This window comes from Rousettus aegyptiacus, unplaced genomic scaffold (assembly GCF_014176215.1).
Source record: "Rousettus aegyptiacus isolate mRouAeg1 unplaced genomic scaffold, mRouAeg1.p scaffold_m13_p_11, whole genome shotgun sequence".
In the NCBI taxonomy this organism is placed as follows: domain Eukaryota; kingdom Metazoa; phylum Chordata; class Mammalia; order Chiroptera; family Pteropodidae; genus Rousettus; species Rousettus aegyptiacus.
In genome coordinates this window covers 37,701,119-37,722,868 of record NW_023416286.1, presented here as the reverse complement: position 1 = coordinate 37,722,868, position 21,750 = coordinate 37,701,119, and the positions used below count along the sequence as shown (strand labels likewise).

Below are 21,750 nucleotides of genomic sequence, written 5' to 3'. Positions count from 1 at the left end.
ATTGAGAATAAAGTAGTCAAATCGTCACTTTTTGTAGATGACATGATTCTCTATATGGAAAATGCTAAAGACTCCACCAAAAAAACTATTAGAAAGAGTAAACAAATACAGTAAATTTTCAGGATACAAAATCAATGCACAAAAATTCATCACACTCTTTTACACTAACAATGAAATTTCATAAAAAGAAATTTTAAAAAAAATTCCTTCTGCAATTGAAACAAAAAGAATAAAATACCTAGAAATAAACTTAACAAAACATGCGAAAGATCTGAAAACTACATTACTAGAAGAAATTGAAGAAGTCACAAAGAAATGGATATTGTACATTTATGGTTTGGAAGAAACAACATAGTTAAAATGGCCATATTATCCAAAGCACTATACAAATTTATTGCAATCCCCATCAAAATCCCAATGGCGCTTTTGAAGAAATAGAAAAAAAAAAACTCATCAGATTTTTATGGAATCAGAAAAGACTCCATCTACGGCCATGCCACCCTGAACGAGCCTGATCTTGTCTGATCTTGGAAGCTAAGCAGGGCCAGGCCTGGTTAGTACTTGGAAGGCAGACCACCTAAGAAGACCAGGTGCTGTAGATGAAAAAATAAAAATAAAAATAAAAAAACCAGAAAGAAAGAAGAAAAAGAAAAAGAAAAGAAAAGACCCCCAAATAGTCAAAGCAATCCTGAGAAAAAAGAATAAGGCCAGAGGTATCACACCGCCTGACTTAAATTATACTACAAAGTGACGATAATCAAAATGCTATGGGATTGGCAGAAAAACACACACACAGACCTGAGAGTACAGAAATAAACATATATATATATATATATATATATATATATATATATATGCAAAAAAGTTTGACAAGGGAGCCAAAAATGTACAATGGAGAAAAGAAAGTGTCTTCAATAACTGGTGCTGAGAAAATTGAAAAGCCATATAAAAAAGAATGAAACTAGACTGCTATCTGTCACTGTACACCAAAATTAGCTCAAAAAGGATCAAAAGCCTAATATAAGACCAGGAACAATAAATTGCATAGAAGAAAACATAGGTACTAAACTCGTGGACCTTGAGCTTAGAGAGGATCTTACGATGTTGACCTCAAAAACAAGGGAAGTAAAAGAAAAAATAAATGAATGGGACTATATCAAACTAAAAATCTTCTTTTCAGCAAAAGAAACCAACAAGACAAAGAAGCAACCAACTGAATGAAAGAAGATATTTGCAAATAATACCTCTGATAAGGGGCAATAATTCAAAATATATAAAGAGCTCATACGCCTCAAAAAAAAAATTCAATTTTAACAATGGGTAGAGGACCTGAACAGACACTTCTCCCAAGACGACATACAAATGGGCAACAGACATAAGAATAAGGGGGGTCTGGTAGATGATAGAGGGTCTATTCATCCCTCTGACGACCAAATCAAAGTTGTGATGGAAACAAGGAGCAAGCAGCAAGGAAAAGTCGCCTGAGATCTTGATGAAAAAATTATACAGCTAGGGAGAAATCCAAGAAAGCACCATGCAATGGCAGAAGATAGGATGGGGAGAGTACACAGGGCTACCTGGTCTGCAGAGGCTGAGTGAAACAGAGACTGCAGCAGCCTCTTAAAGGGGCCGTGTCTGTGAGCAGACCTGCCCACTCTGAGCACCAGCGCTGATTCAGCTACGCACAGGGGCACAGGGGACTTACAGGGAGACATTGTCAGAGTGAGGGCTGAGGTGAGACACTCTGTAGAGAAGTCCCAGTGGTATTTATTGTTCCCTGTTGAGTCCTCCCACCTACCAGTGCGCCAGACACAGTGCCGCCATAGCCGAGTCATCATCGAACTGGATAACAGAAGTCGCTCTTCCCAGAGGATTCCCTGAAACCTCACCTCCACCAACTCGCGGCCCCACCCAAGCCACATCCAGGTATATCCTCAGTAAGTCAGGTGCTCCTTACTGAGCAGTGCCTAGACTCACACTGAAGGCAGCTGGCCTCGGTTTCTGGTGTGGCTTTTGGAGGCAACTATAAGCACAGCATCTGTGGCTTATTGCTGAATCTTAACAGGTGGACCTGGAGGGGTAGAGCCTTGGGCTAAATTTGGCCTGCAGCTGAACACCTCTCAGGACTATGCCACTGGTCACCTACTTCACAAATTCACACTAATAAGATGGAGAGACTTAGGAGCTGTGCTTAGTACATAAAAACAGACATGGAAAGGCAGCCAAAATGAGAATACGAAGAATTAGAAACCATATGAGAGAACAGAACAGAGATCCAGATATAATGGAGTCAAGTAATCTAATAGATGCAGAGTCCAAAACACTGGTTATAGGATGTTCAATGAACTTTTGGGATATGTAGATAAATTCAGTGAGATCTTCAACAGAGATAAAAATGGAAATGGAAATTATAAAAAGGAACCAGTCTAAAATAAAGAACAAATTATCTGAGATGAGAAGTATATTAAATGGAATAAACAAAGGAATAAACAAAGTGAATAAAAAAAGAATCGAATGTCTTATCTAGAGGATGGGAAAGCCGAGGACTCAATCAGAATGGCAAGAGATGAGATACCAAGACTATAAAAATAATTTAAGGAGCATATGGGACACTTCTAAGGGTCCAAATATCCATCTGATTGACATACCTGAAGAAATCAAGATGTTGAACAGCTATTTGAAGAAATAATGATGGAAAAAATCCCTAACCTGGTGAAGGAAATGGACATAAAACCCCAGCAAGCTCAGAGAACCCCAAAAATCAGGGATCCAAAGAGGCCCACATCAAGACCATCATAATTAAAATGCCAAAGGTTAAATACAGAGAGAATCTTAAAAGCAGCAAGAGAAAAACAGATAGTTATCCCATAAGGGAACACCCATAAAACTGGCAGCTGATTTCTCAAAAGAAACTATGCAGGACAGAAGGGCTTAGCACAAAATATTCGACAAGATAAAGACCCAGGATCTACAATCAAGAATGCTTTAGCCAGCAAAGCTATCATTTAGAGTTGAAGGTCAGATTAAGAGTTTCCCAGACAAAAACAAGCTAAAGGAATTTATCACCGCCGAACCAGTATTACAGGAAATGTTGGAGGGACTTCTTTAAGAAGAAAAAACATGTATTAAAAATAGGAATAAACAATGGTAACAATTACATTCCTAACAATGTACCTAAAATGGAAAAGAATTAAGTGCTCCAACCAAAAGACAGACTGGCTAAAAGGATAAGAAAACAAGACCCCTACATATGCTACCTACAAGAGACTCGCTTCAGATTAAAAGACACAAAGACTAAAAGGAAGAGGATGGAAAAGATATTGCTCTGATAGACCTCGAAGGTATTTAAGTCAGATAGGGAAAGATAAACACTATATGATTTCACTTATATGTAGAATCTAAGAAATAAAAAGAACAAACTAATCAAAGACAGACTCACAAATATATTGGATAATTTGGTGATGGACAGAGAGAAGGAAGCACTGGGGTGCTGGGAGAACGGTGTGAAGGGTTAAATAAGTACAAATTAGTACCTGATGGATGGTCATGGGGATGGGGAACATGGCATAGGGAATGCAGTTAGCATTAATATGTCGGCTAGGTAGAGGGTCAAAGAGGGAGAGAGCAATAGGGGGCATTGTTTTACAAACTATATAGATGTCTAACTAATGTACTGTATACTTGAAACTAATTAAAATAAATAAATTTTTAAAAATAATAACGGGGTCAAATATATGGTGACAGAAGGAGATTTGACATTGGGTAGTGAACACACAATGCAATATACATATGATGTATTATTAAATTGTATACTTGAAACCTATATATTTTATAAACCAATGTCACCCAATAAATTGAATAAAACATTCAAAAATAAAAGAAAATCGAACAGGCAAACAAACAAAAAAAATAGATGAATTGACCGGAATATAAACAACATTCTCTGATGCTAGATATTTGGCTAGAGTATCTCAGTTTTTAAAGTCTATAAATTTGGGATATAAACACAGAGAGTTACATTTTGACTAACTCACTTCTTAATCTTCAGAAATAAGTAATCCGAGAAACCATCTTACAGTGCAAGAGGACAAAATGACTGGATCTTTCTACTATTTATTTCAATTTCCCCAGTATAATCTACATTCCTAGGCATTATAGGCCCAGAAAAGTGTTTTCCTTTTTTCAGAATATTTTCAAGAAATAGAATAAAATACTTCCAAAAAAAATGATTCCTGAGATTTTCTAATTCCAAAGATAACTCTCAAGTCACTTAGAAAAACCATCATCTAAGATTCAAGTAGGAATGAACAATATGGTTAGTACAGGCAAATGAAAGACAGTGCTGAACTAAACTCACAAGCTTGGTATAACACTGAGCCCCTCAATATCATCCATGTAGTGTTAGATCTGAAACTCACATGAAGAAAGTTTTTGATGTTCCCTTTTATGTTTCAAAACAAGGAGAAGCCTAGAGCAAGAAAGAGTGCCTTGCATAAATAGGGAGAAGACATAAGAGAATAATCTAAAAAGACAGAAAAAGGCAAAATCAATATTAACTTTGTAGTTACCTTCATTCATGCTGGTTCTACTTCATCCTAACACTTACTTTCCAAAAGGTAAACATAAAGTTGAAAATATTGTTTAAATAATCCATCAATAGTTTGGGGGGAAATTGTTAGTATAAGAACCAATGCTGTGATCACAGGTATGACTTTTTAAATCTATTAAATGAGTCAACTTCACTCCTAGTATGAAAGAAAAGTCCTTACATAGGAATATATCTGTGAAAACAAAATGAATTTCAGTAAAAATCTCAATTTAAACTATACCATTCTCCTTAATATTAATAATATAAATTATATTAGACTTATAAAATTGCTTTTCCTTATGAACATTAGTTTAAATGTCACTGTGAAAACTAGGCTTAAGAAAAATAAAAAGAAAACAGAAAACTAGCTAATAAGATCTAAGTAAATTGTCAAATGAAGTGATTTTAGCCCCAAAGCCTTTTTTCATTTTCTAATAGCATTTTCATTCACAATATCTAAGTAATTACCTCACTCATTAAAGGCCCTGTCAAGTGAAAATCTTAGTGAGGTCTCGAAGTCTCAGGAAAGAACCTTAAACCCAAGGCAAGTTTACAGACTAATCCTTTAAAACTCAAACATATGTCAAAAATACAGAATTCTGACAGGTACTATCCAAGGAAGAAAAAAAAGATAAGGGCATATCACCTTGAGAAATAAACTAGTTAGGAACAGAAAATTCTGTACTAAAAATTAATAAAAGGAATTTTTAGTTTAAATGGTAATGCTTCCCAAATTTTATAGCAAAATATCAAATATAAATTTGATATTAATTTATATTTCTAGCAAATATAAATTTGCTAGAAATATACATTAATACATATTTTCTGGAAGGCAACCTTGTAATTTTCAACTTAATCTTAAAATGCAGTGGTGATTCCTTCAAGGCAGATATACTATGCACTATTGTACAGTAGACTCAGATCTTTTCAACTTGCATCCCCTAACGTGAAGCCACTGACTAATGTGTCAAGACAAGGGAAATCAGGGCTTGGGCCTTTGCACTGTGCCTCATCTGTGATAGAGCCTCTGTCCCCTGAATGAGGTCTGAACAGAAGAAAGGAGCCCCATTTCTTGACCACAATCATTCAGAACTTAGTTTCAGCAACAAGAAGATAGAGGTAGAGTGAGATGTCAATCCTGCTCCTCCTGGGAAGAAGGCCCTCTCACTGGATGCTTTGGATAGAGAAGACCCTGTGTTCTTGGTTGCAGCAGTCTGAGTGGAGTTTCTATCCCACTGCGCTGAGAGTGGGGAGGGAAAGAGCGGTTGGTTCAGATACCACAGATGCTCACCTTTCTCACTAAATTGATTTTACTGAGTAGTTGTTTCCCCATTTGCTGTATGCCCTTAGGACCATGTCCAGAAACTTTAAATAGTTGTTTGTTAGACTTTTTATAATATTCACTAGTTCCACGGGGGAGCAGGTCCACAGAGCTTCTCATGGTATTTTCCAGAAGTTGATCTCCTGATAAAACAGTTTTTAGCCCATATTAAAAATCTGTTAAACCACCACAAGAATAATGTCCAAGAACTCAGAAGATATACTACCTAATGTGATAATTTTATGGGTATGTAGAATTTCCTATCGCATGAGATGCATGCTAAAATATTTAAGAGCGAAGTATCATAATAACCCAATTTACTTCAAATGGTTCAGAAAAAATGAACGTGTGTGTATATACAGACCTACATGAAAAGAATAATGAAAATGTGGTACTTTGGTAAATCTAGGTGACATTTATTTAGGTATTCACTTCAAGTATTCTTTCAGCACTTCTGTAGAATTGAAATTTTCAAAAAGTAAAAGTTGGAAAAGTCCCTTTCTTAAAAATAATTGCTTAAAGATCTATTCGTATTAACTGAAAGATTAATTAAATATACTGCTTTGGAAAAGAGAAGTTGTGCAACAAAGAAACTGCTATGTGCTTTGAAACCACTTAAATATTTAGAAACTCTAAAATCTGTTTTTAAATTTAATATAAATATCAAAACATATCCTTTAAGGAGATTAATATTTTTTTAAAATATTTCATAATAAGTTTTTATTTTAAGCCCAGATTTAGGAAATGAGGGGACAAAGTAAAAAACAATAATAATTCATATTCTTTGTGCTTTACAAGGGGGGACTCCAGAAATATTGTTTTGCTCCTGACTTTCATAAATTAAAAATATTTGAATTTTTTAGATTTCCTAGCATCTGAGCCATTTTTCCTAGACTTAGAAAATCAATAGGTGCTAACAAGGGGTCCATCTCCTGCCACAGCAGCGGTTAAGGCAAGTTCTTTGCTCTCCCTTACATGCAGCAGCTATACTGTGGACAAGTTTCCCAAATCAAGTCAACGATTTGCTCCTATTCAAGGTTTTGAATCTGCAGAAACTGATACGAAGAAGAATGAACAGTTTAAAATGGTTTCTAATGACGCCTAATGGGTACAAGAAACAGAATGACAATCTTTAACTTCTTGGATCGAGGCCATTATGAAACTTAGGGATATTTTCCGATTGTGTTAAAAGAGTCTCTCATTTCCTATGCTGTAATTTTGAGGTACTAAAACACAGATCACAGTTCATTCCCAAGTCGTTAATGTTATCAGTTAAATTCTCAATTTCACTGGCTCCTTTATGTAAAAATTAAACCATAGAATAAGAAACAGCATAGTCTCAAGAATTAGAATGGCAATGCATGAAACTATTTGAAGAACTCGAAACCCTGAAACCTCAACTTTTAGTAAGCCTTCTCTGACAACTAAGAGCCCTAACTCTCTGGTTTGACATAGTTATAGGTACATTATTTGAAAAATGGGATAGTTCCCTTGCCTTAGTTTCCACAAACCTTTAATAAGAATCTATCTACTGGGCCCCAGGAATCCAATTACAAAGTCAAAATCAAGCTCAGGAGAAACACACACACACACACACACACACACACACACACACACACACACACACCCCCGCGCGCGCGTACATATACTGTAAGGCTTTGCCTATTTAAATTGATTTTTTAAATGGGAAATATATGTAGAAAAATGGTTCAGACAGTATTCAGACAAAAAAGGAAGAAGACATTGGATAAGGCTGTATTTATTAATATATATATCATTACTGGCATTCTATATTCTTTATAATAGCTTGAGTATATGAAATGCTTCTTTAATTAATACACCTAGTTGGTCAGCTAAAATCTAGACTCACTTGGCCCTAACCAAATTTATTTGAGATTCAAAATTTTCTTTGGAATGATGTAGAAGGAACCCAAGGACGTAGAAGGGAGGAATGCTGAAGTGTCTTTATGATAGACAACATGCCCATCCACTACATCACTATATCTCCTGAGAGCTCCCCGGAGACACTCTTTCAGAAAGAACCCAAGAGATTCATGAGCAAAGGGAACGCAAGTATCTCTGAGATATATGTTAGAGGCAGTTCTCTATGAGGCAGGGAGACTAATGGATGATAATGCAGTAGAAATTTCCTGATTTTAAAGAAAATTGGAAGATCTGAGGGTGACAGAGGCCATTGGGCACTAAAATACCAGAGCCATGGCAGCAATATTAGGAAGGAAGATCCTGGTGAAAATGTCCGGGACTTAAATAATTAAAGTAGATCATCAATACGGGAGCAGATTTTAACTATAATTTCAGCAGCTATTCTTAAGGGCTCTCACAAAATGTCCAGAAAGAGAGAATATTTGTATCCAACATGAACACCCACTGTCAAGGATGCTTTTAATAATCAGGCAGCTGGACTTATAGAACATTATAATGAGCAATGGAAGACCAAGTCACTCCAACTGAGACAATATTTTGCCAGGTTAGGCTGAAGTCTTAAAGAATACCATGAATGTTCTGTTTCTTCTGGGTCCACAAAATGAGTCCAGGAACCAGTGTGTGCAAGCAGGAATGATACCTCCAAGAATTAAACTTAATAATATGCTTGCAAAAATTTTACACATTCTCATCTTATAACTACTCTGTTATCCACTGGTGTTGAAGTTTTGTCCACAAGGAAGGAGAAAACCATTCTGTTGAACTGAAATCAGGCTATTTATGTTCCCTATGCCAAGGATAAATATTTTTTAAAAGTGTTACAACATTTCCTGGTAACCAACATTAATTATGAAGAGCAAATAAGGATCCAAGGATGCTCTTTCTCTATAAGAACAGAGGAGAATACAGTTGGACCCATTCCTCACATACTCAATAGTCAGTTTTAAGCGGGTGACTACTGAAGCTCTACACAGACAGGTTTCGGGGTTATACTGAAACTGGGCAAAGAATTGGACTGGAAAAGAGCCCAATTCTCTGAAGTATAGCTGAAAGTAAAGAGAACAACATCATTTTATTTACAGCTGTGCTGTATAATATTGTAGCCATTAGCCAGAATTAAATAAAATTCAAATATTAGTTCCTCACCTTTACTAGCCACATTTCAAGTATTCTCTGACCACATGTGGATAATGGCTTCTGTATTAAACAGTGCAAGTACAGAACATTTTCATTGTTACAGAAATTTTTATTGGACAGTGCTAATCTACAGTCATATGACAAGTTGAAGAAATAAAGATAATAATCTCTATCAACGCTTCCTCGTTATGAATATATTTTAACCAACTTCTCTTTTCTGTCCCCTCTCTTTACTACTGTATAGTATGTAGAGTTTGTGAGTGGTAATTAACTACGTAATTTAATCATCATTCATACATTATTGAGACAGGATTGTGATACAACTAGAGAAGAACTGAATATTAGCAAGAGGTCTGAGACACGGTAAATGGTGCAAGCAGGACCTTCCCTTACTGTAGAAGCAGAAAGACCAGAAACTTGCCCCCCCAAATATCTTTCAACTCTGCGATAGGCTGGAGACTTTAGCTTAGCCCAATGTGCGCTCCTGTCTAAGATATTAATGTGAAGCAAATGATGCCCCAAAGCAGAGACCACTCAGAAATAATCTAGCAGTGACAGCTATGGAGTGGAGTTTCATAGTGGAAGCAGTACAGGTGACTGAGGATGTATCTGGCTGCAGCATGCAGAGGACACAGAGATCACAGCAGCAACAGAGGTATTCGGAGGGCAGCTGTTCCTGGGGTGTGACCTGCCCTGAGACATGGCTGCTAATGGCTTCTCCCTATGTACCTCGTTTCCTTCCTATCAATTCTGTAAATACCTCCTTACCCTTCAGAAAAAATTCCTTTTCTCCTAATTCAACCAGAGTCAATTTCTATTGTTCACGAAAAGAACTCTAACTGAAAAAATAAAGATTAATGATAGATTAAATATCATTTTCCATAAAACAAAAGACAAAAATTTTAAAAGGGATACTTACCTTTCAAAACATTGAAAAAAATAAAAGGAAACAAAGCACAGTACACAACATAGAAGATATAAATCCAAAGAAAACATAAAATTTAAAATTATAAAACAAAATGACAAGAGGACAGGCCAAGCCTACGTTATGACAATGAATTTAAGTTATTTCAATTCCCATTAAAAAGGTTCTGAAAATCTAGTCATATGCTGTTTAAGCTTTTAAAGAAACACATTAGGTTGACAAGAAATTTTTTTTAAGGGTAAGCAAAAGCTTATCAGGTAAATAAAATAAAAAGAGAATGTGTGGCCCTTTTTATTTCAAGGAAAGTTTAATATAAGGCAAAAAGGTCATTTTATATTCATAAAAGGCAAAACCTACATAAAATTTGTAATAGCCATGAACCTTTATGTTTCATATAAAAGCATCAAATTATATTTAAAAAAATAGAATTGCTGTGAGACATTGTAAAACACCTCTTTCTACATTTTATAGATAGATTAGGGGAAAAAAGACAAATGAAGAATAAAACTGGGAGATGGAATAAATTTGACAGAGCAAGCACAGATGTGTCTATCCAGTCCTCTCCAAATTCACTGAAATTATAAGAAAAATAAACAATTAAAAATGAAGCTACAACAGTTCTAAAAAAAACAAACAAATACTAGTGTTAATCAGTAGACCAGAAATGCTGAATCATCTTAGGAAATGAAACGTCACTGATAGCAGAGTGATGGAGAAATGATGGAAAGAGAAACTTCAGCCCAAAACAACTAAAAATAAATAAAAACAACTATGGACATAAAGGCAATTCTAAATAATTCAAGTTAAGTTAGAGTCAACAGATAGAAAAAAGGACAGACTATGGGACAAACAATAAGATGATTAACATATTATGTCATAAGATGCTGTACAGGCAGCCTCTTTCCTATCTGCTTCTCAGTGAATGGCGAATAAAAATGTGTCTGCCCTAAGATAAACCCCAAGGAATTTCTCTACATTTATGTCAAAGGGCATTCTGAGACTTTTTTTTTTAGCACTGTGGTTAGCAAGTATGCCTGTAAATTAGAATCAGGTGGGGAACTTTTAAAAAATCCCAATCCTCATATTGCTCCCCAAACCAAGTGAATCAAGATCTCATCAGCAACACTAAAAGTGAAAGGACAATAAAGCAATATCTTTAAGTTCTGAAGAAATAATATTCTAACAGAGGGTGACAGACAATAAAAAAATAAACATAAACGAGTGAGGGTAGGGCCACTTCCGAAAATGAGAGGAAGGCGAGGGAAATCCTAAGAGAGGGGAGTCCATGAGGGGGCTTATGCGACAAAATGAAGTGACATCTCTCAGCTTCAGGATGGGGAGTGCCTGGGGCAGAAAGATCAAAGGAGCAGCAGAAGTCCAGGGTTTGCCTTACCTGCGGCTAGCAGATGTTGGGTGCAGTAGGCAGGCTATAAATGGCTGAAAACATGATTATCTGAGCTACATTTAAAGCAGTTGGGTATGTAACAATTTGAGTTCGATACTGGCAGACTTTAAGTTAACAGTCCAAGCTTGCTGTGAAGAAGTAAATGATGTGGGGGCTAATATACAGAGACCATCCTGGGCCTATTTCTATAACAAGAACAAATATTTCTTTTAAAGTCTCACATTATGAAAATGAAGTATATTATATTACCCAATAATCTAGAATCAAAAGAAATATACTGTACTCAAAAATGGCAAAAATAAGTATGTTACCATAGAATAAAAAACTATATATCAAAAGTAGCTCTGTTTTCTTTTATATTTTATACATATATATATATATATCACATATTAGTCTATATCGCCCTACAATTTAACCACAGCATTTGTTTATAAGTCTATATCCCCTAGTGGACTACTGTAACTACCCAGAACAAATTTCTGGCACATAATGTGCACCGTACTAATGTTTTTGAAAGGTGGATAAAGGAACATAAAGAATAGAATTATAACATATCTCCAAGTCCACAAAAGAATCAAGAATCATTCTATCATAATCCATATTTATTTTGAGGCTGTATATTCATTTTTTAGTTTTACAGTTCTAAAATATCAAAATATCAATCTTAACCTCATGTCAAATCTTATAATCGGTGAATAAACTATCAACTCAAAAGCATTTTGAAAATAAAGATTATCGAAGGGTATTCATTTAATCTATCACAGTTATTTTTATGGATGGCTGAATCCCTAAACTAGAAAATGAAATAATCTAGTTTATCATTTAGAATGTTTTGGACCACTGTTTAAAAGTACCTCACTGAAAATGGCTTCACATTAGGAATTTATCATTCTACATAAGTAAAAGTTTAAAGGAAAATGGTTCCAGATTTCACTAACACACCCCTCCACCATTGTTTGGGCTCCAATTTAGCTTTCATATCATTTTTTTGGCTTTTCTTTCAGAGGTGCAAGATGGCAGTCACCATTCCAAGTATCATGTCCTTATACAACAATATCCAATGGCAGGAAGAAAGATTGGAATTTCTTCATGCTTCTCTCTCTGTTAGGGAGACATCTCTCTCCCAGAAGCCTCAAACAGATGCTTCCCTATGTCTCGTTGGCTAGAACTTGGTGCTGTTCCCATTTGAATCCAATCACCAGCAAAAGCAAATTGACTTCTTAAGTCAAAAGTGAGAGGGACGAATTAGCAGCTCTGGTTCCACTGAGGTAAAATAAGCACACTCTACCCTATCTCTCTTACAAATGACAATAAAAATCCTTGGACAAGATGCATTAAGCAAGCATCTTAGGACTCTGACAAGTCAATAATAGCAGACATATTGGGGAGGGAAATTAAACCCTAAAGAACAACCCAGGTGGAAGTGAATTTCCTAACTTTTTCCATTCCACATCTCCCAGCTCAGACGCTAAGGCAACAGAAATCCAGAAATTGCAAAGCAAGTGTGGACCGAAAAACTCTAAGAAAAACCCTCTCTTTCCAACCAGAAGAGATTGGGAAGAGGAACCCTCGTGGGATGAAAAATGTGAAAGGAATTCCAATTTTCCTCTCTTTTTATTCTCCCTGCCCTGAGCACAAGCCCTAGTCAGCAAGCTGCACTCTTGAAATAGCCTGGCCATGATAGCAATGGTGTACGAAAGAGAAAACCTCCTAGGTTTTTTTCTAAAAGTTTTATAGTTTTACATTTTAGATCTGTGATCCAGTTAAGTTAATTTTGATGTAAAGTCAAGATTAAATTTCATTTTTCTCATGTGAATGAAAAATTATTCCAAAACTATTGAAAAGACCATCCTTTCTCCATTGAATTACTTTTACACTTTCTCTAAAAATCGAATGGCCATATTTGTGTAAGTCTATTTCTATGGTCCCTATTCTGGTCCATAGATCTATGCGTCTATCCTTTCACCAATACCACGTTGTCTTGATTACTGTTGCTTTAAAGAAAGTCTTAAAATCTGGATAAAATAGCTCTAATTTTAATCTTCTTTTACAAAACTGTTTTAACTGTTCTAGTTCCATCACCTCTGCTATAAACTGTAGAATCAGCTTGTTTTATATCTATGAAACATCTTGCAGGTGCTACACTCCAGAATGTGGAAGTTGACAAGCTACTCAGCATAGGCGTGACATAAACCCATAAGGACAACGGCAGATGGGAAACAATTTGAAAGGAGGACAAGGTTTGTAGCCAACAGAGTTTATTTGCTTGACTCTTGCCATGGCTCTAGACAGGATGGCCCCTGGCTTGGCTGACCTGTTTAGTTACTACTGTATTATCCTAACGCTTTGCCAATTCAATTTGGCCCTTCCAAACAATATCACAACCTTAGCCCTATTATGAGGTCGTCTTGTGCCAGCCTCCAGTTATAAACAACATATCGTGAGTTACCTTTATTCTTTAAGGCACTCGACGTTTTCTCTTCTGGCCAACCAAATTTTCTAAGAGTAAATCTCCTGTGTTCAGGCAAGACAAAAGTATCCAAACTCACATTCTGAATATTCAAATTATATATTTAGTTTGACAAACATTTATTGAGTATCTACTCTATGCCAGAAACTATTCTACATTTTAAAGAAGGAAAAAAAAGATTTCTTTTATCTCCTAATCACCTTCTTTGTCGTTTCTACTGTTTACATGTGGGCTATTTCACTGTTCAAAAAAAAAAAAGAGGAGAAAATGAAAGAAAGAGTCACTTCAAAGCAAGAGACAGCTTTGAAGATAGTTCTGAAGACTGTTGCGACTTCTGATTAAAACGGGTATCAAAATTACTGCAGTCATTGACCCTCTCTCCCTTCACCAATGGGTACTTGAAAGTAGACTGCTACCCTTTGATGAGAAATTACTTATGCTATTGATCTGACTAGACTTCATCTTCGCTGTAATGTAGAAATGATTTCAGATTCAGGACTAAAGAAGAGAATAATTTCTTGACTTATCTTTAGAGAACCTAGGGTTTAAAATGCAGCTGGTTGTTGTTTGTTATTCACATTTCTTGCCCTTATGGAGTAGTTATCAAACTACCTAGAAGAATGAGTTATATAGTTATTTCCCAGATTCCCTAGCTATGGAAAATACAATCTGATGCTGAAAGGGCTGTTTTATTTGATTTCCTACAAAGTCGCATGTGTAAGGATGTCTTGGTCATTTTAAATCTGGTTGTCTGAATGCCTTCCAGTCAAAGACCGATTTAACGATGGTGATTCACTTGTAAGTGTTTTCTGAAGTGGAGAAGCTTGAAAGCAATGAGACCAGATATCATATTAAGGTGGAAGGTGGCTCACAGCTCCTGACCTTTTTGTTCACAAGTTGTCTAAGAAGGTTTTAAAAAGAAAAAGCACTAAATCACTATAGCATTGGAAATTAATAATATCAAACAATAATTCCCCAAACTCTGAGAAAGAATTATGTGCAGACTTCTAAATGAGCAAAGAGACCAGAAAAAACAAATAGTTAATCTAGGTAACTATTTATGTATGATGTAAATAATTAAAAATAAAGAGACCGCAAATCTTGGGGGAATGACTTGATTAGTTTTACTAAGGCAAGCCAAAGTACCATGAAGACTCATTGCTGAGGCCAAAAAAATTTCACTTGAGATTCTAAAACTGAAGAATTGAAAAGGAATTTTTTACCAACTGTCTGACCAATGGAAATAATTAAGATTATTCACCTGTCTTATGCCACCAGAAACCACGGAGACCAGCCACAAGGAAGGCCTGTAGGCAACCTCTTTGCAGGATCAACAAGAACTGGTCTTACAGAACTAGTTAGGCCTTACAGAACAGAGTCCAGAGCAGGGTTTTTTTTGTTTTTTTGTTTTTTTTTTTGTTTTTTACCTGATAATACCTGGCATTGATGAGTGGCCTGTATTCCAGATCCTCCCTTCCTCTACAATATGTTCCTCAGATGAAGCTAAGAGAATGGCATGTTACTCATAGGAAACAAGAAAGAGATCCTTCCACTACAAGAGGGAAAGGCCCTACTCCATCAGAGCATCTCAGTAGCAATCTTATCCAGAGCCTGGGGACTTTAGGGAAGGCAAGGTTTCGGAGAGCACAGCAGAAGGTCTGTCACCTCTTACTGGACCTTCGGAGGCATGCTTTTGAGACACAAAGTACAAAAACAGTGATAAGAAGACCTTGCAAGTTCTTGGGTCTGGAGATATACAGAAATAGAAAGAAAGCTTTAAGTTGGGAAATGCAAGGTCATGATAAATGTGGGACACTCACTCTGCCACTCACAAGGGAGTTAAATCATTGTCCCTAGAAAGAGCCCACAATAGATTGAATATTGGGGATCCAAGAACACAAGGGTCAATGGAGAAAATAAATCGGAAAGCTGTAAATACACAAGGAGTCAACGAAAGGAAAAGCTCCTCAGAAAATCCTGATGCTTGTAGTTTCCCACCAAGAACTCTGTGAAAGAAGGCAATTTGCATAGTGGTGAATCAATCTTTTTCTAAAATATGAAAATTTTTGTGTCACAATTAACCTATTGATAGGAGCTCTTCCTGGAGAGTTTAAAGGGGGTGTTACCAGAACAACTGGTATGGACTGGCTGGTCTGCTGGCAAAGCTGAAACCATAAAACACTTCTGTTCTCTTTCAGTCAGCTGTTTTCTCCCCCTACCTCCTACCCCTTTATCTAGATAATAGGAAGTCCTGACTGATGACAGTAGAAAGCTTCCAGACCAGTAGTTCTCAACTTTGTTGTTTTCACAGCACATTTTTTGAATGCTGTAATTTTTTGGCATTCAAAAGCACCAACACTAAACAAGCCAGGAATAATTATAACACACATACTACTTGAGAATGTCTCACTCTTTTGGAAAGCATCTAGTTATTGCACTATTCACATGGTTCAGTACTGCCATGCTTCAGTACTGTCGCTTTTTAAAATAAACCTCTTTAAGCCAGGACCACATTGTCAGAAGGCAAAGTCCTCACATGTTCTGCTAAATGCCTAATTCTTCTTTGATACCAACTTGTCAAGGTACTACCATTCATGCCCATACTTTCAGCATGTAGCCCCGCTCTACAGCCCATATAGGACCTGCTTTGCTCAGGTCCTATAATGGACAGCATCCTTTCAAGGGGTAGTTACAGTTGTAACAAAAATAAATCAAAGGCTCATAATATAGAAATGTAAGGTAACACATGGTTTGAGAATCTCCGTTCTAAATTCACATACCTTGTTCAAGCAGAAACAAGAGTAGGGCCCAGCAGGGGAAAAAAAAGAAAGAGGCTTGAGGTGGTTGGCAGAGATCAAGAGCTCTAGCTTCAGGGAGAAGTGTTCTTTCTTTGTTGTAATTCCTAAAGGATTTATCTTTCTATGCTGTTGTCCTGGAATCAGAACCATGGAGGACTGTTCTGGACAGACTCATAAAATAGGGGACAAATTAGGGCCCAGCTCCATGTGGTCTAGCCTGGGGCCAAGATTCGCCACAGATTTTAAAATCTAAAGCTTTACAGTAATAATAGGGAGATTTCCCCTGAGAACCCGCAAGAACATTGGAGGCTGATCAGGGATGCTGGGTTCCAGGATCCAAGCAAATCCTCTGTATTTCTACCTTGTGGAAACAATTAGTATAATGTAAAAAAAAAAAAAAAATGCCAGCTTAAATCTTTTGTGACAAAGTGCATGATATACATGCATAATAATTTCCTATGTCCATATATCCATTTTTAAAAAGACAATAATCACAGCATTTAAAACACCTTGAAACCAAGACTCCGTCATAAAGAAAGCGGTAGTGAAGGGAGAGAGGTACTAAATTACTCTAACACAGGTAGAACTGAAAACACAGTACTTCTTTCTTGATAATTATAAAAATAGAGTTTTTAAAATATATTTGAAAAATTAAAAGTTGAAAACTGAGGATTAAAAGCAAATACATATCTTTCGTAATACAAGATATAAATGCAGATAGTACATGATCTAGACATTAAAAGATGAAGAAGTAAAAAATATTTCTAAGCGAAAGGGAAAGGCTCATTATTTAAAGCAAGTAAAAAAGAAGAGTTATAAAACTCAATATATCTTATATTTTTATAATATAATCAATAAATATAATATAAATATATTTATAACTCAATTTTGTTTTGAAAATATCTATGTGCGCATATAAACATATATGAGAGAGAGAGAGAGGGAGAGGGAGAGAAATTGGGGGGGGGGGGAGGAGAAGAAGAAAATAAACCAACTGTTAGTGTCTAGCTGGTAGGATTGTGGATAAGTTTTGTTTTCTTTGATGTTTTTCCTGTTGGAAACTATAAGTATGTACTGCATTTACAATTGCAAAAATTATTGTGGAGCTCTTAAACTTATAAAGTCTATGGTTAGAAGTAGATATTCGAAGGCCATTGGGTGAGGGTGTATCAGCTAGACTAGAATAAAGACTGACTTGGTTTTATAGACTGAATATTTGTGACCTCGAAAAATAATATGTTGAAGCCCTAATCCTCAAAGTAATAGTATTTAGAGACAGGGCCTTTAGAAGTTACTAAGATTTAGATAGGCCATGAGGGTGGAGCTTCTGTGATGGGACTAGTGCTCTTATAAGAAGAGAAAGGAACCCGAGCCCTCTCTCTCCACCATGTGAGAATGGTGAGGTGGCGGCTGTCTATAAGTCAAGAAGGGCCTCTCCAGAACCCAGTTGTGCTGGCCTCCTGAGCTCAGACTTACCAGCCTCCAGAACACTGAGAAATAAAGATCTTTTTTTTTTTAACCCATTCCGTTTGCGGTATTTTGTTACAGCATCTTGAGCTAACTAAGACACTTGGCATCAGACCATTTGAAATAGATTTCAAATTGCCACTAACTGGCTGGGTGACCTTCGAGTTTTACTTACTTCATCTAAAAAATACAGCAGTAGACTCCATGGTCTCTAAGATCAGCCCTCTCTGAACAGCAGGACTTTAAACTACCCTGAAGCAGATGTGATGAGTGGTGTCCAGGGCCATGCTGTGAAGTAGATGAAATCTGCAGGCCTCTCACTTAAGGGGTTGCTATTCCTCTCTTTTTTGCTTTTCTCCCTACAGTAAGGCTGAGCTACTGACAATTAACAATCAGAGCTGAAATGTCCAGAATGTAGCTTAATGGGATAGCTGTGGTTTCCCTCGGGTGAAGATACAAGCACCATTTTAGCAACAACAGAGCTGTGTACCTTTAAACTAACTTTAAACAGAATTTACTATAAAACAAGTCATAGATGGAACAAAGTATCCTACAGTGTGAATATAAAGTAATGAAACAGTTTTTAAGTAATTCAAGCCTTGGACTGAATTGGTTTTGTTTAGTTTGATCTTCTAAGGAAATGTTTTGAAAGTTCAGTAATTTACCGAGCAAAAAAGCTTTTGGGAGAGGGACACGGAGCAAGCTGAAGGAGGTCCGGCAGCTGAAGGATAGGAGGCTGAGAGCTGAGGCACCTGTGTTGGGGATTAGGGAAGCACAGGGAACCTGGAGGAGCGGCCACCCCAAATCACCCTGAAGTGAGTGTCTGGGCAGGTCTGTTTCCAATATAACTAAGTCTCCTCCCTTCCATTTGCTCTGGAGGTGTGTTTTTGGAAAACTGAATCAGTAAAGACACATGTGAAGAAGAGGAACTGCACCCTCGCTCCTTGAGGCACTAAGTCAGTCCATCCCAGACTTGGAAGTGTCCACGGGGCCCACTGAAGATCACAGGCTCCGGCCCCGCTCCCACCTGCCCTGACTCAGCATATCTGATGAAGGCACAGTCTCGGAGGGTGAGGCTCTTTTCATCTGTGGGTCTCCAAGGAGATCTGAGAGGAGCCACCCACCTGGCCCAGGGCAGGACTGTGGTTCGAGCTGTGGAACTATCTTTGAAACACTTAGACATATGTGAAATGAGACTCCATCTATAATCCTGTCCCAGCTCCCGCAAATCAGTGGGCCTGATTTTATGTACAGCTTACAGAAACAAGTCTGATGTCTTTATAATTGCATTATAAAGGCTCTGCAGTGTCGTGATAAGAGCTTGAGCTTTATAAGCCTACAAGCTCCAACTTAAATACACCCCTGGAAAACTGCCCACTCCTACCAATCACAAGACCCAAGTGCTGGAGTGACACACCTCAGTGCACACTCTGGGACAGCTCACTTCCTAGAAGAGCAGGCTGAGAGAATTTCTTTGCCCCATTTTTTCTCCAGCCTGTGATAAAGTATTTCTTATCTGTCAATCCATCTTCATATTTATGTCATGGGTAGATAGTTCCCTTTGACAAAGAAGCTTGTAAATGCCCCCATAAAAGATACCTTGTCAGAGTTGCATGGTTATTTCCTTGATGGTGAAATTTATAAAGACTCAAATTGTGACAACCAAAATGATTGTTCCTGTGTTCTAACAGCCCAAGAAGCAGTTTCACACTAAATTATGCATTATCTTGGCTTTTAAGTCAGGATTAATCTGAGGGACCCTGCGCTGGGAGGCAGCTTGCCCCTGTCCCAACACTAGCTCTGTGGCCTTATACTGGTTGGGCGTTCTAGTTGCTTAAACTATCCTGGCCTCAGTTTCCTCAGCTATGAAATGGAAATAACCATATACTCTCTGTTTACATCACAAGGCTGAAACAGGAGTTAAATAATGGAATGGAAATGAGAATGTATAAGAACAACAAATATAAAGTTCTCGAACAATTAAAAAATATACGCATATTTATTACTATTACTATATATAATAGTTCTGTTCAAAATTTTTTATAGCAATAAAAATGTTCTATATATGTGGCATCCAATACAGAAGTCACTAGCCACATGTGGCTATTGAATATTTGAAATGTGGCTATTGAATATTTGAAATGTGGCTAACACAACTAAGGAACTGGATTTTTAATTTTACATAATTTTAATTTGAATTTAAGTAGTGATGTATTGGATAGTGCAGACATAGAACGTGGCAGACATCTGTTTGGGTCTGCTCAATATCTATTTCCTATTTCTCTGGTGACAGTAGTGTGATGGTTAGTTTTACATATCAGCTTGACTGAGCTAAGGGATGCCCAGCTAGCTAGTTAAACATCATTTCCAAGTGTGTCTGTGAGGGTGTTTCTGGAAGAGATCAGCATTTGAACTGGTGAACTGAGTAAAGCAGATGGCGCTCCCCAATGAAGGTGGGCATCACCAACCCATCCAGGGCCCAAACAGATCCAAATGGTAGAAGAAAGGGAAGTTTGCTCGCTGTCTGTTTGAGCTGAGATATCCATCTTCTCTTGCTCTTAAACACTGTCAGTCCTGGTTCTCAGGCTTTTGGATTCAGACCAGGACTTCAACCATCAGCCCCCTGATTCTCAGGCCTTTACACTAGGACTGAATCACATCACCAGCTTTCCTGGTTCTCAGCTTGCAGATGGCAGACTGTACAACTTCTCAGCCTATGTAACTATGTGAGCCAAGTCCTATAATAAATCTCCCCATATATCTATCTATAGATCTGCATCTCTGTCTATATATCTTATTGGTTCTGCATCTCTGAAGAACCCAAGTTTCCTTTGAAAGACTTGCCTCCCAGTCATTGTATGCAGTCTTTACGGAACCATGGATTTCATGTCTTGCTTTAGCTGAGTGCACATGGCCCAGGTGAGGCCAGAGACCATCTTTTGGGGCTTTGAATTTTGAGGAGAGTTTCACAAGGATGGGGGAAAAACCCAAAGTGATTGGAGCTAATTGAGCTCAGTCATAGTGGTACCTCTGAGACACTTAATTCACTCCTGTTACCTGGTCCTTCTGGAATTCTCTAGTTCCTACCTCTTTTAAAGGCCAGGTCTTCAACTACTGCTTCTCTGTGGGCCACCATACTTTGTGTCAATTAAATTAGCTCCTATTGCTTACAACCAACAAGCCTAAAGAATATGTATAACAGCATAATTTCAAAATATTATTGATTTCTAAGCAAAGTTCAGGTGAATTCAAAGAGTATGTTTCCCGGATCTTCTAAGATCCTTCAAGGCCAGGAAATCCCAATTTATTGCACTGTGTCTAAAAAGTTTAAGATGTTTATTTTGTCTTTTAATCTGAAAAATTCCTCTTAAAGTAGAAGTGTTTAGAGAAACTGGAGGGAGAGCTCCATGCCCAGGTACCTCTGATCTTCTAGCAGGAAGTAGGTAAAAATCAAGCCCCTATATAAATGTTCCCCTTGTGGAGAGTGCTGTGAAGAGGCCAAGGTAGGAGATGCTAACAAATATTGCCATGTTCACATAATCATTGGCCATTTCCCTGTAAGATCCAATTATTTCTGCCGTTTCTTTCTTTCTTTCCTCCCTCCCTTTCTTTCCTCTTCTTCCTTCCTTCCTTCCTTCCTTCCTTCACTCCTTCCTTCCTCCTTCTTCCTTCCTCTTTCCTTTCTTCTTTCCTTT

At 37.2% G+C, this 21,750-nt stretch overlaps 1 pseudogene; it reads left to right on the top strand.

Moving 5' to 3' along the window:
• The first annotated feature begins 483 nt into the window (after positions 1–483).
• LOC118609643 lies at positions 484–602 on the top strand (annotated as a pseudogene).
• The last annotated feature ends 21,148 nt before the right edge of the window (positions 603–21,750 follow it).